Source organism: Diadema antillarum, unplaced genomic scaffold (assembly GCF_040938485.1).
Source record: "Diadema antillarum isolate AM-2024a unplaced genomic scaffold, OU_Dant_1.0 scf00000205, whole genome shotgun sequence".
NCBI classification, from domain to species: Eukaryota; Metazoa; Echinodermata; class Echinoidea; order Diadematoida; family Diadematidae; genus Diadema; species Diadema antillarum.
Window position 1 is genome coordinate 569,632 of NW_027271094.1, and position 7,607 is coordinate 577,238.

The following is a 7,607-nucleotide window of genomic DNA, read 5'->3' on the forward strand; positions in this document are numbered from 1 at the left end:
CGGAATTCCCCTTCCCCTAAGCTCTACCTCACTAGACTTTATACACTGACACACAGATGGTGCACATTCGGAATAAGAGCTAAATTCCGTGATTTTAACACTTCGATGAAAAAGTATTGCACCAAAAATTTGCACCAGATCGCTGAATTTCAGGTCTGAAAACGCAAAATCCCCTTTGTGTGGGAGGGGATATGCCCCTATCTACAACCTCGTGTGCATGCTTTTTCTGTTTGATTGCTTAACAGACAGCGTTCATGATATTCAGTGTAAGAATTAATACAAGAAGTGTATTTAAATATAGGCAAATTGTTCAATAATAATCTACACTAAAATATACTGCAACCTCAAACAAGTGGGACTGCTTCAACTCGTTTAAACACGCAAAAACATGCATCAAATTGCACCATTTTGCAACATCAATATGTAAAAAGTTCTCACCGTGGGAGGGGGAACACCCCCCTCCCACACCTTTCCCTCTCCCTTCGCTCGCTCCGCTCGCTCGGGTTCAGTCGCGTTCATGATATTCAGTGAAAAGAATTAATACAAGAAGTGTATTTAAATCATACCATATTATAGGCAAATTGTTCAATGATAATCTACATCAAAATATGCTGCTGCCTTACACTAATGTTACTGTTTCACGTCGATAAAACGCGCAAAAACATGCATCAAATTGCACCATTGCAACATCAAAATGCAAAAAGTTCTCACCGTGGGAGGGGGGACACCCCCTCCCACACCCTCCCCCTCCCCCTTCGCTCGCTCCGCTCGCTCGGGTTCAGTCGCGTTCATGATATTCAGTGAAAAGAATTAATACAAGAAGATTATTCAAATTGATACCATTTTATATGCAAATTGTTCAATAATAATCTACATCAAAATATACTGCTACCTTACACTAATGTTACTGTTTCACGTCGATAAAACGCGCAAAAACATGCATCAAATTGCATCATTTGCAACATCAAAATGCAAAAAGTTCTTACCGTGGGAGGGGGAACACCCCCTCCCACACCCTCCCCTCTCCCTTCGCTCGCTCCGCTTGCTCGGGTTCAGTCGCGTTCATGATATTCAGTGAAAAGAATTAATACAAGTGTATCTAAATCATACCATATTATAGGCAAATTGTTCAATGATAATCTACATCAAAATATACTGCAACCTTAAACAAGTGGGACTGTTTCAACTCGTTAAAACACGCAAAAACATGCATCAAGAGTTGCACCATTTGCAACATCAAAATGCAAAAAGTTCTCACCGTGGGAGGGGGTACACCCCCTCCCACACCCTCCCCCTCCTCCTTCGCTCGCTCCGCTCGCTCGGGTTCAGTCGCGTTCATGATATTCAGTGAAAAGAATTAATACAAGAAGATTATTTTAATGATACCATTTTATAGGCAAATTGTTCAATAATAATCTACATCAAAATATGCTGCTACCTTACACTAATGTTACTGTTTCACGTCGATAAAACGCGCAAAAACATGCATGAAATTGCACCATTTGCAACATCAAAATGCAAAAAGTTCTCACCGTGGGAGGGGGTACACCCCCTCCCACATGCACCCTCCCCCTCCTCCTTCGCTCGCTCCGCTCGCTCGGGTTCAGTCGCGTTCATGATATTCAGTGAAAAGAATTAATACAAGAAGATTATTCTAATGATACCATTTTATAGGCAAATTGTTTAATAATAATCTACATCAAAATATACTGCTACCTTACACTAATGTTACTGTTTCACGTCGATAAAACGCGCAAAAACATGCATGAAATTGCACCATTTGCAACATCAAAATGCAAAAAGTTCTCACCATGGGAGGGGGGACACCCCCTCCCACACCCTCCCCCTCCCCCCCCCCCCCCTCGCTCGCTCCGCTTGCTCGGGTTCAGTCGCGTTCATGATATTCAGTGAAAAGAATTAATACAAGAAGTGTATCTAAATTATACCATTTTATAGGCAAATTTTGCCAAGAGCTGGCGCTAGCTAATACAGTATTGCATACTGTATATGCCCTCCAACAGACTCGTGACAAAGACTGAGGAAGCTATGATAGGGCTCACACGGGTAAACATTTCCCCGTAGAGACGTGTGTTGAACTTCAAAATTTAACAAATTCTGTAAAATAGCTGGGAGAAATGAGGTGTTTCATCTTCAGTAACCTAAAGTGAGGTATACCCGTTCATCCATCAAATTTCCAAGGAGGATTCTTTCGCTCAAACTCTGTCCAAGGGTTCGCAAAGCCAGACTACGAGTTCTTTTCACTCCAAAAAAATCACATATTTTTGTACATGCACCCAATCAAATAGTCGTTTCAAATTCCTTGAGAAAAGCTCTGATCTTCCAACAAAAATGCAGTTTGTAGAGGAATTCTTAGTCACTATCTGCAACTATTCAGTTTCTGCCAAATTGCCTTTTCTGATTTTTAATTAATTTTTTTCTTCATCTATTTTATTTGTGATGGGGTCAGGGATATTGCACTATATTTACAGGTGTGAGCCCTATAGCTTTCTCCACGATCATTTCTTCCAAGTTTGACATAAAGACTATTTCTGTTTCATAGCAAATTCATAATCTCATTGTTTAACATTATTACTGACAATATGAAATTATAACGAAGAGACAATAGTTAACATTATGCGCAGTATAACAAAATAATTACGTGACAAAACAGTTAAAAATCTGACGTTTTGAAAATGCAAAGAAAATGGGATTTGCCCCCACCCCCCAAATGCGAGCAAGTGATGTTTTTGAATAACCTTGCGCTAACGTATAGATTGGGTGTACACATGCAAATGAAATGAAAAGCGACTAACATTAAATGAGGTAAATAAGAAAAGTTAAGATACATGATTATAACTCAAGCCAGTCAGAATATAGCGGGAAGAAAAAAAGATCCCTTTGAGTCGTGGCACAAAGTAAACGTAATTACAAAGTCTTGCAAGATTCTTCATTTCAATGAAAAATGTCATTGTGCTTCAATAAGATAGATAAGCATACTACACTCGAGTTGAATATTGAACAGCTATTCATTAACAAAAACGCATTTGATGGCATTCTTGAAGAGGAATTCCAGGCCAGTTAAAAGTTAGCCTGAAAAGAAAGAGTTAACTATAACAAGCACAACAGTGAAAATTTGGTCAAAATCGGATTAAAAGTAAGGAAGTTAGGAGATTTCAGAGATTCGGAAATCTTTGCAAAACAATTCATGAGCAGTTGATATGAATTTGTGAATGAAATGGGTGAGCTGATGATTTCATCACCTCACAATTTTCCTTTGTTCATGATATATAAAACAGTTACAAAACTAAATTATCTATATAATAGATAAAAACATTGTCGTTCCGGGTTGTTCATGTGTTTGAATTTTCTTCATAGCCATCACTCATCCAATGCTGTGGTTCGGATATAAAGACAAAGAAAGAAATTGAAGAGATTACTATATATTGGCGCTACACTAAATTACCACTGGTCCTTGAACTCAAAACCACTGTAGTGAGATTTACGGCGATGAAAGAAAAAGATAAATTAGTGATAAAAATAAATGAAAAAAAAAAGATATATATATATATATATATATATATATATATATATATATACAGTATTAATTATATATACAGGGCTTATCAAAAAACAAAACGTTACACTATTGAAAAAATTGTCTAAATTACATTTCAAAATATTTGGAAGATTTTTTCATTATTTTATGGATGCCCAATAGTCTCATCTATCAAGTGCAATCAACAAAACAAATTTTTGTTCCCGCTTGGCTGAACACTGATGCTCTTTGTCCAGAGTGTGAAAAATGACTTGCGCCAAATTGAGAGAAGATGGAAAATTCAGCCAGCAGTCCAAATAAGTGCTCCTATTCAAACAAATTGCTTTTTTGCTTAAAGCTTTGATTATGTTACGATAGTCTGAGAATTTTTTTTGTCAGCTTTATCGTAATTCTAATGATTTCATTTCTAAATCAATTGGTGAGAATTAGAGTGTGTAATTACTTCAAGATCTTTAAAGGACAGTTTTCACAATACACGGACACATCAATACCACATGCCAGTTATTCATTAATGTGGCAGTGGTACCAAATTCATCAACATTCAAATCATTCATCCTATTAAACAATCAATTGATTGACCAATCAATCAACCAATAAATCAATCAATCAATCAATCAATCAATCAATCAATCAATCAATCAATCAATCAATCAAGTCATGAATACATCAACCAATATATCACTTAGTCAGTCATTGAGTCATTCAATCAATCAGTGAATCAACTCAATAATCAATTAATCACTTTTCAGTCATTAAATAATCAATCGGCTGATTGAATGAATAAATTAACAAATAAATCAGTTTTTCAAACATTGATTAGCCTTTAAGCCACGGGGGGGGGGGGGGGGTGATATTCCCTATGTCGATCTGCCACTTTTTATAAAACATACTTACAATTGTGACTGATTGATTGCTTACTTAATTGATTAGATGAATGATTGATGAATTGATTGATTGATTGATTGATTGATTGATTAATTGATTGATTGATTGATTAATTGATTGATTGAGTGGATTGATTGTATTGATTGAATGATCTGAGGATGCATTAATTTTGTACTTTTCTTCTTGACTGAGTGACTGGCATGTGGGTTCGATATGTCTGTGCATGATTTGTGATAACTGTGCTTAAAAGATCTTGATGTAGTTAATCAACCTTCCATAACACAATGGAATCATTTAAAACGTGACAGAAAATTGCCAGAAAATTCCTAAACTATCATAACATAATCAAAACTGTGAGCAAAAGAGCAATTTGTTTGAATGAGAACACTTGTTTGGGCTTCTGGCTGAATTTTCCACCTTCTTTCAATTTGGCACAAGTCATTTTCACACTCTGGGCAAAGAGCGTCAGTGTTCAGCCAAGCGTGAACAAAAATTTGTTTTGTTGATTGCACTTGATAGATGAGACTATTGGGCATCCATAAATATGAAAAAATCTTCCCTATACTTTGAAATGTAATTTAGACAATTTTTTCAAAAGTGTAAAGTTTTTTTTTTGATACGCCCTGTATAAACAGAATTGATTATATATATAAACATATATATATATATATATATATATATATATATATGAAGAGTTTGTTTGCAAAAACCGATAAGTCCATATTTGTCAAATGGAGATATTTGCGATTAAAGGTCAAGAAAAATAAAGAGAATAATAAGAAAATTTTTGCTTCTTTTGTCCATAACTTCAAAAATATACCTTTATATGTAGTGACCAATATATCATTTGAAAGGTATTATTTTGTACTTTATGACAGAGACCGTCCTTCAAAATCTACAAAAATGGGCTTATCGTTTTTTGCAAACAAACTCTTCATATACATGTGTGTGTGCATATTTTGGATGTGTTTTAAAAAATGGGACTTTAGATTGAATGGAGATTTTGCTTATTTTCCCCCCTTAGAACAAACTGTTTCATTATAACTTATAAACTACGTGTATACAATAGTGCGATAAAACATGCATTTTTCCTTTTTTTAGCAAATTTGGATTTGAACTTTTCTCTAGATTTAGTTGAATAACAGAAAACAAATTTCCATTTCCATCCTTATTTCATTTCTATGCATCTGCTTAAATTTTTAAGAATACAATTATGTTTCCTTCATTTTGTTACTCATTATCACATGTATTTTGTTAATTCACGTTTTTGCAATCATTACAAATAATATGTTCTGCTTATACATTGTATACAATTTTCTCTGTTTATTTGATGGAAATTACATATATTTGAACTTGAACTCGAATGTATACATGAGTGTGCAGTATATTGTTTACAGTATATAAAATGTGGTATAATATTATTATGTTACATTTGGACTGTTGGCTACAATTATCTTTTTGTTTAAATCCCAACACCTTGTTAGATAAGTATCTAGGCATTTTTCCATATGACTGGAAATATAAGGTGTATTATCATTACGATATAATATATACATATATATATATATATATATATATATATATATATGTAATGATATATATATGTATATAGTATATACATTATATACATATATATACATATAATATAAATATATATATCATATATACATATATCATTATATATTATATATGTTATTAATGTTCGAATGACGGTCTAAAAATAACACAAAACAACAAAACAGAATACAACAGAATTGTGAGTGATACAGTATATTTCAACATTGGGAAAGTTGGCCACCACCAAAATGTCAAAGGGGAAAAAAATAATGGGAAAACCCACCGTCGCGAAATATTACATCAGATATCCCGGCAGATTGGGGTCGAATCACGCAAACTTATTTTACGAGTACTCTTGCGATTCCCTGTCCATTTGGTGTAAATTGCCAGAGTGTAAAGCATGAATTCGACAAGACCAAAGTTTAATTTCTTTCTATCGTAGGCATTTCAAATCTGATCCTCTTGATAAAAAGCATTACATTTTCTTGTACCATAGCGATTCATTTTGAATAAACTTTTGTTCGAATAAAGCAATATCTTCATTGGATCAAAACTTTTTGTTATCATGTATAATAGACGAGTTATCTTTAAAAGGTTTGTTTGGCGAGAACAAGTTTTTATTACTGTTCCTCCAGAACGATTTCCAAAACTAGAGGCAACTAACAACACATGTCCCCATTAGTTCCATATGTCATGATCGTGATAGAATTAGAAAAAAAAAAAACCCGAAGATCACCTGATAATCGAGAAATTCAACCAGAGAGAACTTGCACTGACACTTGTCCAACCATCTTTGGCCTGGTTGTTCATTAAAATCATTCGTTCGAGTAATTGATCCCATGAGTCTATGACATTTTGTTCTGAAGTTCAAGAGAAAGGTACTTGATGAACTATCTGGTCTTTGCAGCACTGATTTAACCCAGAGTGGTCAACTTGAAATAACAACTCGGTCCCCTTCTTCCGCAATAGCGACAAAATGTCGAAAAATTACATCACACTTCAAAACCCATTCAGTGAGGTATGAACTGAGTGAAATTGTGGAACGGTATCCATGGAATCGACCCTCTGTACATTATTTTACTCATCACATGTTTAAGTGACTGTTTTCCAGATGGACGTCACTATGTCTTTGTATTGATCCACTTTGTATTGATCCACGGTTATTTTACCCAAAGTTTAGTGAGGTATAAGGTGGTAATTTGGTATACTGGCAGTAGTTCATTCTGGGCAGTAATGGCTCACCTTAATCTTATATTACAAATATTTACAACACTCGTATCAGTATTCGATGCTCTGAAAATAAAGATGTTTTAACAAAGGGAAAATATGTATTTACAAGTTATATATATCTTTCTAACTTATACATCTTCTGTCGACATCATTGAATACTGATATTTTATGCAAATTGGTTATGTTCACAACAAAAACAGGTAATAAATACATCCAGATTGGTTGTCCGTGACTCATTTTATAAATTTCTATAACTATTTATATATGCATTCTGCTTTTTTTCTTTCTGAAGGAATGTTATTGCTTCTTGCTTGTTGCATTTTATATATTGCGGAAATATACACACAAATACATATAGGCATAATAACAGTAGGAAAAC